The sequence below is a fragment of the Macrobrachium rosenbergii genome, chromosome 53 (genome assembly GCF_040412425.1).
Source record: "Macrobrachium rosenbergii isolate ZJJX-2024 chromosome 53, ASM4041242v1, whole genome shotgun sequence".
Classification (NCBI taxonomy): Eukaryota; Metazoa; Arthropoda; class Malacostraca; order Decapoda; family Palaemonidae; genus Macrobrachium; species Macrobrachium rosenbergii.
Genome location: NC_089793.1, coordinates 5,357,824 through 5,375,323, shown reverse-complemented (window position 1 = coordinate 5,375,323; position 17,500 = coordinate 5,357,824). Strand labels below are relative to the sequence as shown.

Here is a 17,500-nt window from a genome sequence, read left to right as displayed (position 1 = left end):
CAGATCAGCAGGCTGGAGAGAGAGGGGGCCCCATCGCCCGTGTGATTTTATTGGAATTCCTGTGACGTCGAAAGGGGACCCCAGGTGAAAGCTGGGTAAAAAAAAAGGCGTTCGTTATTGGGCGATATTCTTCCTGGTGCCGTTATTATGCCCTCAAAAGTGATATCTTTATTTCCATCCGGATGCGAAGGGTATTTTTGATCATTAAATTAATTGCCATCTAGGAAAGGAAGGAAATGAGTTTTTTGGGTTGGGCTATTGTTTATTTCCTTCTTTTCTAGAACTAATTACTACTATTAACGTCATTATACTGATAAAAAAATACCGTTGATAATCATGTCGTAATAAATTATATTCATAATCAAACTTCTCTTTTCTATTATATTACATAAGCATTAAGTAATTAGAGAGATCATTACGCCGTCACCTATAAAAATGCTCCTTTGCTAAGCATTCTCTCAGAAGGTCAAATGTTGTGCAGTTCCTTTTCAATGCAATAAGTTCCCCTTTTTTATGAGAATACAAGCACATGAAGGATCAAGAACCAGCATCTTAAGGATTGGGGTCACTTGATGTTGGGATCAAGTGAGACTATGCAATGCTCTTAAAATGGAGTCTTACATTAATAGGATCTTTTCGGCGTCAAGGAGTCTCTCTCAGCCACTGGCGCCACATAATTTTGGGACAGCCAATCGATAAATAATCACAGATCTTAGGATTCTATCTTTTTCAGTTGCATAAGGACATGGTATTCAATCTTTTTTCAATTATATTAAAATCATATGATTCTATCTGGTTTCAGTTATATTAAAATTCGTAAGATTCTATCTTTTTCAATGATACTACATTCATAAGATCCTATCTTTTTCATTGATGTTAAAATCATATGATTCTATCTTTTTAATTGAATTTAAAATCATAAAATTCTATCTTTTTCAATGATACTAAATTTATAAGTTTCTATCTTTTTCACTGATGTTAAAATCATAAGATTCTATCTTTTTCACTGATACTAAAATCATAAGATTCTATCTTTTTCAATGACATTAAAATCATGTGATTCTATCTTTTTCAATGACATTAAAATCATAAGATTCTACCCTTTTCAATGATATTAAAATCATAAGATTCTATCTTTTTCAATGATACTAAATTCATAAGATTCTATCTTTTTCATTGATGTTAATATCATAAGGTTCTATCTTTTTCAATTATATTAAAATCATAAGATTCTATCTTTTTCATTGATATTAAAATCATAAGATTTTATCTTTTTCAATGATATTACAATAAGATTCTACCTTTTCCAATTACATGAAAATCAATCTGATGCCGAGTAAGACATCCTTTATAAAAAAAAAATGTAACTGAAAACCATTTTCTTTCAGCGTCTTAATGTGAATTATCCCAAAACAATATATTTTCTCTCTAATATATTTTACAAGTTACGAAAATTAAATTCCCTTCCACTACAAAATTAACTTTTGGTCATTATTCCCTTCCTCAACAAAACCCCTTCTCGGGTAATCTAGCGAGTCTCTACTTCCCCAATTAAAAAAAAAGGGGGGGGGCTATAATCACCTCTCCAGTTGAGACTTCACGTACAGCCCAGATTGGACTTGAGATCTTTGTGGTGGCTGTAAAGAGGATGCAGCAAGTCGGGAGTTGGTCACTTCTGTTCGAAGTTGAGACGAGTATTGCCCATAAATAAATCCTGATGTTATCTCCTGACCAGACCTTAATTGTTACTTGTGCTAAGGGAGCTCTTCGCAGTTCATGGCACAATTCCGTGTTGTCTGCTCTTGAGAATACCGATAGCTAATTGTAGCACGTGTTCTGACTTAGAAATATCGCCGGAACTCAAGATTCTTCCTGACTAATCTCAGCTCCACTTAATATTCATTTAAACTTTTTCCAAGAAGAGACTATTGGAACTGACAATCTTATGCCCATATCTAGCCCAGGCAGGATGGGATATGCAATCTTATGTCCACATCTAGCCCAGACAGGATAGGAAATAAAAAATAAGTCAAAATTAGGGAAAACGGAGAAATGAAGAGAACTCTACAGCTTGGCAGTTAACGTAAATATGTAAAGAGATGGTCTGACGGGTTTACGAGGCGCCATGAGTGGATAATAAATTCTACCCTTGAGCCAGAGTAAATGTGAGAAGAGGCAATCTGACGGGTGTCATCACTGCCTGAGGAGAGGCGGGACTCTACTGAAGAAGCGCGGGAGGACGGTGGCTGAATTAATACCCAAAACAAGGGGGGAAAAAATCAGCTTGCGACTGAATTAGAGAGGATCCAGGGAAGATATAAGAATCCAGTTATCAATCACTGAATTTGTCTTTGATTCAGTCCTACAAAAAAAAAAAAAAAAGACGCTGACGCACTCTAGTTATGAGAATGGTCTTCCGAACAGGGACGGATTAAGACGTTAATACACCGTAATACTCGAATGATCTGGACGAAGACTTTAGCCTGAGATAGTGAAAAGGGACACCTACAATATTTTATCCCCAGATTTCCCAAGCTGCAATGGATGATCTGTCCATTAATGTGAAATGACCTGAACGCAGAGAGTGAATGGTTGGATTACTTTTTCATGGTTGGATTACTTTTTCAATCAACACATTCGTAGAAGTGGATGTAAGAGACAGATATGTGAGACTGAGGCTTACAGGAACCGTATTAATAAGTTCTGTGACTGACGACGCATAACAGGACTATGAATTTCTTGAAGTTGATCTCACCGAAGAAGGTATCTCAAGCAAGACCACTGGATTTTATGGTGTCTTGGAACGCAATTGTGAATATACAGTATATCAAGCTAATGCAAATATAAGCGAGTGCCGAACCTAATTTATGCATGAATGTCTTATAGTTGTATATATATATATATATATATATATATATATATATATATATATATATATATATATATATATATATATATAAATTTACATATATAAATATATATAGTATAATGTAATATATATATATATATATATATATATATATATATATATATATATATATATATATATACATACATACATACATATATATATTTCTGTTGTTTGCAAGAAAGCACTCCAATTTCCACACCATTTTCATCCTCTTGGAAAAAACAGCCGTAAAAGCTGCAGTTATACTCCCTCTTTTTCCTCACCTTCTTAAAACAACAGAACCATCTCAATGAACCAAACTCCTTCCTTAGTTTTTAAGCAGACGAGACGCGCGAGGTGCGAACGCCCCCCCCCCAAAAACAAAGGAACTCTTAGCTTAATGTGGCCTCGTCGGTTGTAAAACTACCGTAAAACGAAGTTTTCTTTCAAACTCGCCCTAAACCTTCACGAGACAAAGTTTCATTCACGTCTCTCGGGGCTGTTTGCTTTGTCACACGCTCAGAAGATACGTGGCCTTACGCAAATAAATATTCTATTTTTTTTATTTGATTTATGCAGCAAATATTGCTAAAAGCACAGGCTATGCATACTGCCTTCATATGCGATGTTTGACGAATGTCATATGTGAGGCAGTATTCAAGTTTATAAAAAGCGAAAGGCAGTCTGACCGAAGATATCTGTATATTTTATATATGTTTCATTTGAAATATCTGTACCTTTTATTCTGCTTCATAAAAGAACTGTTGAAAAAACTAAGCCAGAGTATAACGCTCACTTAAATACTTAATTATTCAGTTCGAAATGTAAAGGAGGACATTTTTTAACGTCTCGTTGTTAAATAATGAAGCACTCCTGTTAATGTTTTAACGCGCATTTTGTACATGAGGCCGTGATGTTTATAATTTAAACAAATGTATCTGACTGTTGTTTATGTAAAAGACTTACATGTTGCGTTTAACAACTGAAGTCGATTTTATGTCTTTTACATGTTGCGTCCAACAGATACAATTGATTTTATGTGTTTTACACGTAGCGTCTAACAGATAAAATCGATTTTGCGTGTTTTACACGTAGCGTCCAACAGATAAAATCGATTTTACGTGTTTTACATGTAGCGTCCGGTAGATAAAATCGATTTTATGTCTTTTACACGTAGCATCCAGCAGATAAATCGATCTTACGTGTTTTATATGTACCGTCCAACAAATAAAATCGATTTTATGTTTTATACATGTTAAATTCAACAGATAAAATCGATTTAACGTGTTTTACATGTAGCGTCCAGCAAATGAAATCGATTTTAAGTCTTACCTGTTGCGTCCAACAGATAAAACCGATTTTACGTATTTTACACGTAGCGTCCAGCAGATGAAATCGATTTTACGTGTTTTACATTCTACGTGCAAGATTTTCTGCGAATCACTCAAAACTAATTGGAGATTTTGAGTCCGGCGAAATTCGTTCGGATGGCTACCGAATCCTCTGTATTTACTCCTGGACTAATTGCTCTTAATTGCAATGGCTTCCTCTTGTGTGTTGTTAGCAATGTTAGTCTCTCCTTCCCCTGGAGACCAAAAGAGAATTTATTTCGAGTTAAATTGCCCACCTGGTATTTGTGAAATTGTCTGTCTGTTGGACGAGGATACCCAGCCCCCTCCCCTCCTCCCGCCTCACCCCGCCTCCCTGGCCCTACCGCTCTCGTCAGATCAGGAGGGACCGTGAGGATATTCTCAGTTTTCTGTTTTTAAGTTGTGCTCTGAAAAGACAATGGCTGCGACATGTTTTTTTCGACATACTTATATGCAAATGTACCGTGAGGACAACCTTGTTAGTGAAATAAAATGCCTAGTCCATCCTGTTAGGTTATTTTCAGTTCCCTGTCTCTCTTATACGGCTCTGAAAAGACGATTATTCCGGCAAGCCTTTTGAACAGCTGTTAATGCAATTGCAAGAAGACGAAAGCCTTGTCACTTGAAATGTGGTTATTCTCTCTCCCTCTCTCTCTCTCTCTCTCTGATATAAGCAACGAACGTGTGAGGGTTGGGGTAAGAGAGGGTCGGGATTTCGAATTTCATTTTGCGTTTCCGCGCTGTATAACATTGAAACAGAACTTACACCGTTTCCTGCATTGATGAAATGGAAATTGGAGAGGGGTTCCGAAGAATCAGTGTGTCCATTTCAAAAACATTTATCGCATACTTTGTACGGCAGGGACATCAAATCTCTCTCACTACAGTCGGCGGAGTTCTCTTTGAAGGTTAATTTACTCTAAGTAAGAATTGTTACAGGAACAGGGGATTAAGATTTGCGTTCCACTCAGGGTGCAGGGACGTTCGCCCTTTGATGGCCGCTTGCTCTTTTGATGCATTTCCATGTGCTCAAGTTTTCAGAGTCAGTATAACTTTCTCGACGGAAAAATAATAATGAAGTGACCATCTGAAGTACAAACTTGATTAAGAATGGATCTCAACAATAAAAAAAAAAACTAGAGGTCTTTTATAAGATAGATCAGTAAACTATTTAAATCCTATAGTATGCCAACAAAATCAGAGACAATGATTACAAATCTTATTCTTTATACTTAAAAATTTTGCATCCACGCCACACTCATCTCTCTCACAATACCAGCATCGTTTGCATTGAAAAATATCAACTCCTTTCTTTAATACTGCCATCATCTGCATTCAAAACCAATCAAGCCTTCAGAATGTCGCTTTTCAACTGAGATGCCTCAAACTCTTTCCTTAATAAACGCTTCAAGAAGAGGTCTATTGGCGGACGAAACTGTTGAGCATCGTTTAACAAATTACATTTTTCATTTCCCTACGTAGAATACAACTGAATGATATATATATATACCTTCGCGACTAAGAAGTCTACCATTACTAAACCCTCCAGGACAAATCTAGTCCCTAAAGCTAACAAGCGGCTCAGGTCTTATTATTCTCAACACAATACTAAAATGACAAAACATCCTCTCATATCCTAGGTAAAATTACATAAGCATGCTCTCTTACTCTAAGTATGTTAGCCTCACGAATCCAATTCCTCCCTCCTGACAAAAATTGGTGTAGCTCTGAGTGGCGTCACAGAAGTACGAGAAAGGTTCCATTATCCTAATTGCTGTTGGGGATAAGAACCCATGTACAAAAATGGCCGGGCCACTCAACGAATTCACAAAAGGAAATGTTCTTGAAGTACGAGATAACTTTAAAAGAGCCTCATTAGAGTTTTCATTTGAAATTCTACCCGCCATTACCCTCGGCAGGGACTCCGAATTCAAACAGGTAGGCTCCTTTCTCATTAGGACTAATCACGGTTAGCGGCCTCTCCCCCCCCCCCCAACAAGGGGAGTTGATTCGAAAAATAATTAACTGGCTAGAGTGAGACTGGTGAAATAAGATTGGCCTCCAAAACTCGATGCACATGCTATGTTTCTGCTACTGTTTTGAATAATAATAAATAATAATAATAATAATAATAATAATAATAATAATAATAATAATAATAATAATCATTGGACGGGTGGGTATTGTTCTCAGCTAGCACTCTGCTGGTCCCGCGTTCGATTCTCCGACCGGCCAATGAAGAATTAGAGGAATTTATTTCTGGTGACAGAAATTCCTTTCTAGCTATTATGTAGTTCGGATTTCACAATAAGCTGTAGGTCCCGTTGCTAGGTAACCAGCTGGTTCTTAGCCACGTAAAATAAATCTAATCCTTCGGGCCAGCCCTCTCTAGGAGAGCTGTTAATAATCAGCTCAGTGGTCTGGTTAAACTAAGGTATACTTAACTTTATATATGGAATAGAATGGCAATTTTTATGCCTTTGAGCATGTATTGCGCTTTCTCAGCTGGGTTTTGTTAAGTTTCTTCGCTTCAGTAGGTAAATTATACAGCAGCTGACAGGTCTTCTTCCAAAAAAATAATAATAATAATAATAATAATAATAATAACAATAATAATAATAATAACAACAATAATAATAATAATAATAATAATAATAATAATAATAATAATAATATAATAATAATAATAATAATAATAATAATAATAATAATAAAATAATAATAATAACAACAACATAAAGCAGTTGACAAAGAGGGTCTTCTTCTAACATAATAATAATAATAATAATAATAATAATAATAATAATAATAATAATAATAATAATAATAATAATAATCAGAAGAAGAAGAAGAAGAAACTTCAAATAATAAGAAAATTCAATGCATGTATCACAGTTACACAGCAGTGGCAAACGAACCTCATCTCACAATAGTTCCTGCTGAAATAAATTCCCTTTAAAGGTGGCAGGAAGGCTTCAAACTTCAGACGGTGTCTAACATCCTTTCCACGAAATCTCATTATGTCTGAATCCCTCCAGACACAAACAATTACAAACACCTACTTGTTTTCATGGTTCTCCAAAGGAAATGCCCTTCTGAAAGATCCTTTTAACGTTTCAAGCAAAGAAATACACGACGTTTTACTTTTCGGATTGACCATACAAGTAATAACTGAACATTTTCCCTATATTTTCTGCTGATCATTTTCTGTGATCAGTGTTACAGGGCTACCTAACGAGGGTCTTAGCCTTACTAGGCTGAACTGAATCTAAAGCCCTATCCTTTTAGGGCTCTAATCTTAACTAAAAGCCTACTGCTTAGGCTGAATTGAATCTAAAGCCCTATTCCTTTTAGGGCTCTAATCTTAACTAAAAGCCTATTGCTTAGCTGAACTGAATCTAAAGCCCTATTCCTTTTAGGGCTCTAATCTTAACTAAAAGCCTATTGCTTAAGCTGAATTGAGTCTAAAGCCCTATTCTTTTTAGGGCTCTAATCTTAACTAAAACCCTACTGTTTAGGCCGAGTTGAATCTAAAACCCTATTCCCTTTAGGGCTCTAATCTTAACTAAAAGCCTATTGCTTAGGCTGAATTGAATCTAAAGCCCTATTCCTTTTAGGGGTCAAATCTTAACTAAAAGCCTATTGTTTAGGCTGAACTGAATCTAAAGCCCTATTCCTTTTAGAGATCTAATCTTGACAACTAAAAGCCTATTGTTTAGGCTGAATTGAATCTAAAGCAATATTCCTTTTAAAGGTCTAATCTTGACAACTAAAAGCCTATTGTTTAGGCTGAATTGAATCTAAAGCCCTATTCCTTTTAGGGCTCTAATCTTAACTAAAAGCCTACTGCTTAGGCCGAATTGAATCTAAAGCCCTCTTCCTTTTAGGGGTCTAACCTTAACACCTAAAAGCCTATTGTTTTTTGTCTTCTTTATAGGTACTACTTAAGACATTGCTTTGAATTGTTAATGGACTGAGTATCGCAGACTGTTAAGACTAGGCAAGATATTACATACTCACTTACCTCGACACTTAAAAGATGTTTGCTCTCTGCGTTCCGAGAGTACTGTGACATGAATTTTTAAGAGGCTTTTCGAGTTTAGAGTCACTTTCGGAAGAACGTGCCTTAATGCATTTTCGTCTAAAGCACCCTGACCTCATCTTACTTTCATTCATCTGTTTCGGCTCTTGCCGAAATGAAAGAAACCAACATACACACAAACGTAAGTACTCATGCAATACATAAATATTGATATGTGTATGCAAGATATAATAACCATAACGAAAATGACATTTCTAATGGATATGTTGCTGTTTAAATCATTTCTGTAATGTGTGTGTATATGTATATATATATATATATATATATATATATATATATATATATATATATATATATATATATATATATATATATATATGTATATATATGTATATATATAATTATGTATGCATGTATATATATGTATATGTGTTCGTGCGTACGTGTATGTATGTATGTATATATAATGGTAAAAAGGAAAATTTTCGGGTTCTCGGCTAGCCATTGGGGATTAGGTGGGCTACCACCCCCACACGTTTTTACTTGACCTTAACAAATTCTGAAACCCAATTAAGCCTACAGCTGACTGGACTGGTGGAGGGCAAGTCAGGAGCGACCCACGGTCCTAGCAAACGTGACCCTTAACTGTATACATTTGTTTAGATCATTCTAAGCCCCTCTATATAAGCAAAGCAATACCCAAACAATATCCACCACATATAAAGCAAAAGAACCGGAAAAAAAAAAAAAAAAATCTCTACCCCCCAACTTTCACTTCCATTCTTTGTACATCTCGCCTTGTCCCTAAAACGTAAATAACCAAAGAATAAAATGAAAGCCTCCAAGGTACTGAAAAAAAGACACCTGCGACGCTCTTAAAGCCACTTACCTCTTGCAGAGCTGTCAGCTATCCATCAAAGCTCCTGCCGGGCTGAGCTCGACTTCTTTGATATCTCATCATCCCTTCAAAGGAACGGCGCGAAAAAATCCCGACGATTCCATTGATATTCTTTCATCTAAACTAGATTTCGGAAGTTTTCGTGACTTTCCCCCCTCGTGGTCCAATTCGGACGACAGGAGAAAAAGCGGGTCGGTCTTGCTTGAGAGGGAGAGGGAGAGAGAGAGAGTGAGGGAGAGAAAGTGTCCACCCTCCTTCGCCGCCGGCAGCTACCACGCAACTGGCAAGCCCTGAGTGGTCATGTCGGGTAGTTATTCAATTGATTCTAGCTCGCTGAACTGTTTACATATCTATATCTATCTATCTATATGTATGTACATATATATATATATATATATATATATATATATATATATATATATATATATATATATATATATATATATATATATATATATATATATATATATATATATATATATATATATATGTATATATATAATATATATATGTATATATATATGAACTATATATATGTATATATATACTATCTATATATATATATGAACTATTTATATATCTATCTATCTATCTCTATCTATTGTATGTATGTACATATATATAGAGTATATATATACAGTATATATAAAATATGCATATATATACATTATATATATAATGTACAGTATGTATATATATTTAATATGAAAAAGATACACTCTTATCTCTAATTACAAAACTAAGCCATTCACTGTAACTTACGCCCAATTTGCAAAAAAAGCTTTATAAGAAACTACCTCTTTTTAATAACATGTTTCACATCAAAGTCTTAGACTTTTTTACACTGCAATACTGTGAAAGAAAGCCCAAAGCTACCATGCCAATGATCTTATAATATTCAAGAAATAATATGTAAAACCTGGTTATAATATGAATGAGTCCGTTAAAAATACCGAAGGAACTAATATAAGCACAGACCAATTTAAACTACCATTTCTCAAATGCAATGGCGTGTGTATTCTGAAAAGATCAAGTATTGGATACCATAATTCACGAGATTTAATAGATACGCATTCTAGGGCCTCAATTGGCATAAAAGCAATAGTCAAACCCCCTCGTAAGCAACGTTTTAACAGATATTTAAGTAACGAAGAAAATAAATATATAGCCTAAATACTCAAGTAAACAAAAAAAGGAATAAATATCTGCATTTAATTAGAAGGCAAAATATCAGTTAAAATAACGATACATAACAGTGGAAAAAACTTTGCGAATAAATATACAAATACTCACGTAAACAAAAAGGAAGAAATAACTGCATTCAAATCAGCGGGCAAAATATCAGTTAAAATAACGATGCGTAACTACGAAGCAAAAACCTTCGACGTGGTACTGACAACATAAGGTATTTTATGCGGGGGAACTGTTCTACATGCGTACATGCTGAAATGATAATGGTAGGAAAGACACCTTCCCCGAATAAATTCCAGAGAGTCTCGTCAAAGTCTGAACAAAAACCAGACTCATTCGAAAAACACAGACGCGGGATGAAACATCCTTTCTTGTCAGTCTCATCTCCATAATCACGAGGCACAAAAGAGCAAGGAGCAGGAAACTTGAAGAAACTGAATCAGAGCCAAATAAAGTATGCTGGAATTGGACATCACAAGAGGAATTCTCAGCCTCGCACGAGCTTTAGAAAATTGGATTTTGTGAAAACTCGACTCTCACGCGGGGAAAGGAAACGGCTAGCATGAGGCTTTGCGAATACACTGATGGACTTCTTTGATTTGGTTAGAAATATATGTTATTACCCACTGCTCTGGTGTCTTTAGGGAGACCTTTATAGACACAAAGACACATACGCTCTCTCTCTCTCTCTCTCTCTCTCTCTCTCTCTCTCTCTCTCTCTCTCTCTCTCTCTCTCTCTCTCTGACTATATATATATATATATATATATATATATATATATATATATATATATATATATATATATATATATATATATATATATTATATATATATAAATATATATATATAATATATATATATATACATGTGTGTGTTAAGATTATACATAAATGCATGTGTCGAAATCAAGAGTTTCCCACAATTTGTTTCTGGTGAAAAATAATCACCAAATTTGCCAAAATTTGTCGGTCATCCGAGCACGCACTTGGTTCTTGAAAAATATCTAATCCTTACCCTAGGAGAGCGAATCAGACGCTAAATCTTACTAACGTTTCTCGGTCATCCGTTTCACCAATTTCTATTTCAAAAACAATTCATTCCAGTAAGCCAGTCGCCCTAAACGAGAAGACACTTCCACCCTGACGACAAATAATCACAGAACGAGATCCAGCCAGGAAGAGCAATTTATGACTTCGCCAGAACGGAAATTCGCCCAAAGTTTGCCAGCGAATTCTCAATCTGGTTTGGCAGGATTGTTTTCGCAAGTTTGTGAAACCTGACACCGAAATCAATTAATCATTCGACGCTCTGCTCTCTGCTTCATTCCTTTCACTTTGTTTCAATTATCTGTGTTCGCTACGGTTCGTTTTATATCTAATGTTCAAGGCATTACACTCCAAATTAGCACTGCGTAAATTTTTAATTACTGATTTTTATTCCTAGAAAACTAAAAAAAAAAAAATCTAATTACGTATACAGAATGATCATTTGCAAGTTAGAATCAAATTTCAATTCGTCCTTTCCTTGTTTTAAACGACCACAGGGGGGCTTTGATTAAATGCTACATATGTCATCCAATCCTGCAAATCCTCGACATTTTGCCTTTAAAATAACAGAATTAGAGACGAACTCCAAGGGTAAATATTTAATTCGCTTGAGAGAAACTGTAGCATCAAATCCTACACATCTTCAATAACAGAGGCTGAAATGAACCCAAATGGAGAACATTTAATTCACTGGGGAGAAACTGTATCAAGGAGATTTTTCATTGAATGCCTAAAAAACTATTAAATTCTACAAATCCTCGACATTTCACCCTTATAAAAACAGAAGATGAGACGAACCCACAGGGAAAACATTTATTTACCTTGAAGGAAACTGTATCAAGATTTTCATTAAATGTCGAATCCTACAAATCTTCAACATTTTACCCTTAAAAAAAAAAACAGAGGCTAAGATGAACCCAGAGGGAAAATATTTAAATCGCTAAACCAAGGAGATTTTTTATGAAGTGTTACATAAACCATCAAATCCTTAAAAAAACCTCAACACTTTACTCTTAAAAACATTGGGTAAACATTTAACTCGCTTGAGAGAAACTAACGATTTTTTTTTTTAATTTTATCAAATGTCACATATACCACCAAATCCCCCCCAAAAAAACTCGACATTTTACCATTAAAATATAGAGATTGGGATAAACACCCTTTAAAAAAGAACAGCGGATGAGATGAACCAAAAAGGGTAAACATTTCACTCGCTTGAGAGAAACTGTATGAAGGCAATGTTTGCCAATTCCATTACTCTGTGGCATCTAAAGCGGGGTGACTAATGAGGCCCATGACAGGGCCTGCTCTCGACTCGTCTCTCGCAGCTAATGCTGCCTTGGTTATGCGTTCACACGGCTCCCTTCATGCCACTTAGAACAATTATTATATCGCTTAATTAGAGAGAGAGAGAGAGAGAGAGAGAGAGAGAGAGAGAGAGAGAGAGAGAGAGAGAGAGAGGCTTCCTTTGTAACCGGCAGTAGGCTACCAGAATGGTCACGAGAGAGAGAGAGAGAGAGAGAGAGAGAGAGAGAGAGAGAGAGAGAGAGAGAGAGATCACATGACAAAAAGATCTGTCGTGTTAAGTATGTGCTAATAAAACTCTACCATCTCTGTACAGATGCCATGCCACAAAACGTCAAGTTATAAGCAAGACTTGAAGTCTAGAGTAATAACATGACCTAACTTCTTTCCTAATTTGACTGTTACAAAAAGTTAAGTATACCTCAGTTTTACCAGACCACTGAGCTGATTAACAGCTCTCCTAGGGCTGGCCCGAAGGATTAGACTTATTTTATGTGGCTAAGAACCAATTGGTTACTTAGCAACGGGACCTACAGCTTATTGTGGAATCCGAACCACATTATAGCGAGAAATTAATTTCTATCACCAGAAATAAATTCATCAGCCGGTCGCGGGAATTGAACTCCGGCCCATCGAGTGACAGTCTGAAGCTCAACCGACTCGGCCAACAAAGGGCTTTGACTGTTACAGAATCCTGTCATCAAAAGGTGCACTCACTGACCCAAAGGCATTTAAACGGCAGCAAAAATAAAATATATATAATGATTTACTTACCAGTGCATAGATTCTCCTCTTGTGAAGTCAGATAAGGAATCGCGGAGTCAAGTTAAATTCAAGGCGAATTTCCTGTTAGAACATTTATCCCCGTCTTCTGAAGAGGACGTAACTTAGAATTTTGTTAGTGTTACGGGTGTATATCAGTTACGTCTAACTTTGTATCAACAAACTTTGTTCGTGTTTCGTCATTTTTCTGAATGCTTAGTTGTTAATAATCCTTCATTTTCTGTCCTTTCATGAGTCATTTCACCCACACGAAACAATCTTCACTTTCAATGTTTCCAAAGGAGAAAGCAAGAAACCACTTCACAGGAAAAGTCCAGTAAAATGTTTAGAAAAGTCTTGGTGAATATTGTCGTTATCCTTAACTTTTGCGCTTTGCGACATTCATCTCTGGAATCTGAAGTGGTAAACGAACTGAGATGATTTTACTGACATTATCAACGTTTATACTAACGGCCTGCTCTGAAGGTTATCTGTGGAGAGAAGAAAACGAACCATGAAAGATTAGGATTCCAATATTTTTTGGTCGGATTACACAGGCAATCATCCCTACCATTTTTGAAAGAGCAAAGGTCACTGGGAATGAACCCGTGACAGAACCTGATCTGGAGTTCGCAGTATCTATGTTAAATTCATTTTTTCAGGACGTGATTCCTGTTGCGCTCTTCATTTCTACCTTCCGAATTGGACATTATTTAAAATCTATCAAGAATACCTGTAAAACATTCAGGCGTTTACAAGTCTTACACACATACATCCACACACACACACACACAAGCACAGATATACATAAAGAAATGCAATTTGCACACATATATATATATGTATAGATTATACATATACAGATAGATAGGCAGCTAGATATTTATATAAGATTATACACACAGTATAGTATGTATTTATGTAATGTATGTATGTATGTATGTATGTATGTATCTATGTATGTATAGAGAATGTATGTATAAATTTCTAATGTATGTATAAAGAATTATGAATAAAATATAATGCTTCTAGTAAGCTGAACTAAAATATATATATATATATATATATATATATATATATATATATATATATATATATATATATATATATATATATATATATAATATATATATAGATAGATAGATAGATAGATAGATAGACACCTTTGCATGTATGCAGTATAAGAAAACTTCGCATAAATTTGAAACACTCCTCCTAATGAGGAGACCTCAAAATGAATGGAGTGAGTCAAGAGAACGACCACGTCCATATTCCAATCTCGAGCATCGGAAAACATTCTGGAATTAATTTCGAGTCGGGACAGCAGACCCACCCCTTTGTACGTCATTCAAGAATTATGGTCGATGAAGTCTGTGGGAATTAGATATTCCGGTCTCATAAATTGCTAATGTATTGCTTGTCTAATCCCTAACCTGTCTGACTTGTCTCTTTTCCCGAAAAAAAATGTGACAGAAATGACCTTTCGGCAGGGTGAAATGGGTCAAGGATTGTCATCTATCTTTCGGATAAACACGTACGCAAATATGCACAAATAGAAACCCACATCAATATGTACAATATGTTTATATAATTTATGTACGTATGTATGTATGTGTGTGTTTGTGCATGTGAGTGTATGTATGTATGTGTATATAAATAGGGTATATACATACATACATACATACACATGTACATATATATATATATATATATATATATATATATATATATATATATATATATATATATAGATATAGAGAGAGAGAGAGAGAGAGAGAGAGAGAGAGAGAGAGAGAGAGAGAGAGAGTTTGTGTGTGTTGAACGTTGGCTTTAGTATGAAACGGAAAGGACCATTACACTTCTATGGATGGATCTGGTCCTTTTCATAAGTTGTTATATTTCATGCCTTAGGTAAAAGCATTTTGAGAAAAGTTTGAAAGTGGCACTAAAAGGGTTTCCACGGTGTTTTGTTGAAGGATTTGCGTCCCCCTGCAGAATCTGTGTATTAATACACTAAGCTGGTCAGCCGTTGCTTCATCAGATTTCGAATACAACTGTATGTAGTTTTCATGCAGAGGCCATTAACGTAAATCAGCTTTGGCTAACATAACTTTCCATAAAAAAAACACAGAGATGAGTTTTCATGCTTCAATTTTTCTTTTTTTTTAATGAAGGAATTTGATTGATTGAGTCTAAAAGACTGCTCCAAAATATCCATAAAGAGAAAACTGGTCTAAAACTGCTCCAAAGTATCTATAAAGTGGAAAAATTGAAGCGCCACTTATTTAACGATGAAAAAGCACTACAGAAGCACGTGGATAACCTGCAGCAGCCTGAAGCATCAACGTTCTGACCTCACTTACGTCTACAAAAAAAAAAAAGACTCGAATCTTCCTGGGTTCATTGCAACGCGAATAAAACGAAAAAAATAATGTCACCGTCATGACACAAACTCCCTGAGGATTTTGTAATTGGGATCTCGAAAGTTCAAACCCTAAAATAATTTTCCTTGTATTTTAATCATTTACTTACACTGTTATCTATTCGTTTATTAATTTGTCAGTTCATTTTTATTTTTCGATAACTGATCTCTTCTTTCGGTATTTCCTATTACTTTCTGGTACTTCTTTCGAGTGAACATCATATTCTTTGGAAGCTTGAATTTCAAGTCGGTGGTCCGTTTTGTTCCATATGAATACGGTTCATCTTCTGAATAATAATAATAATAATAATAATAATAATAATAATAATAATAATAATAATAATAATACCATATTCTTTGGAAACTTGAATTTCAAGTCACTGGTCCCTTTTGTGGGCTTGATCCATATGAATACGGTTCATCTTCTGAATAATAATAATAATAATAATAATAATAATAATAATAATAATAATAATAATATGAATAATGAATACGATATTCTTTGGAAGCTTGAATTTCAAGTTAATGGTCCCTTTCGTAGCTTGTTCCCTATGAATAAGGTTCATCTTCTGAATAATAATAATAATAATAATAATAAAAATAATAATAATAATAATAATAATAATAATAATAATAATAATAATAATAATAATAATAATAAAGTGATATTCAGCGAGAGGTCGAAGGTTCGTCGAAATGTTTTGATACCGGGTTTCCATCATTTAAAACACCCGATCGTTTACCTTTAATGTAAAAGAGGATTGTAAGAGAGCTCTCGCCGTGTTATTCGGAGCGTCTGCGGTGTCAAGGTATGACGGAAATCACATGAAAATGAGAGAAAAATCTCGATTCATTTTTGGCAAGGGGAAAAAGTGCTTCGTTCTTCTGAACAGATTTTCGAACCCTGTGCACAACATTCTTGTGTTTATGAGAGAGAGAGAGAGAGAGAGAGAGAGAGAGAGAGAGAGAGAGAGAGAGAGAGAGAGTTAATTAATATTATTGGGAATTTTATGGCGTCACAACTACTAAGGTCACTGACGCCACCTGAGAGAGAGAGAGAGAGAAAAAAAAAAGTAAAGTATACCTTAGTTTAACCAGACCACTGAGCTGGTTAACAGCTCTCCTAGGGCTGGCCAGAAGGATTAGACTTATTTTACGTGGCTAAGAACCACTTGGTTACCTAGCAACGGGACCTACAGCTTATTGTGGAATCCGAATCCATCACCAGAACCACATTATAGCAGAGCAAAGTGAGAGAGAAGACTCGTCCAACGAGGAACTGAGAGAGAGAGAGAGAGAGAGAGAGAGAGAGAGAGAGAGAGAGAGAATTAATTAATAACTGGGAGTTTTCTAACATCATAACTGCTAAGGTCACTGATACCGCCTCAGAGAGAGAGAGAGAGAGAGAGAGAGAAAACAAGAACCCAATTAAAATTTCTGCCACCTGATTAGCAAATTTTTATGCCGTAAAAATAACCAGGTAATTGGATGTATATGTAAATATTATTACTGCATTAACATAAATTTCATTTTGCCTTTCGTAAGAAAACAAGCAATTAGAAGACTTTTGCTGA

The 17,500-nt window shown here is 35.2% G+C and overlaps 1 pseudogene; it reads right to left on the bottom strand.

The window, feature by feature from the left end:
* The window catches only part of LOC136834046 (putative neural-cadherin 2), a 316,958-nt pseudogene that overhangs the window by 149,661 nt on the left and 149,797 nt on the right, over positions 1-17,500 (bottom strand).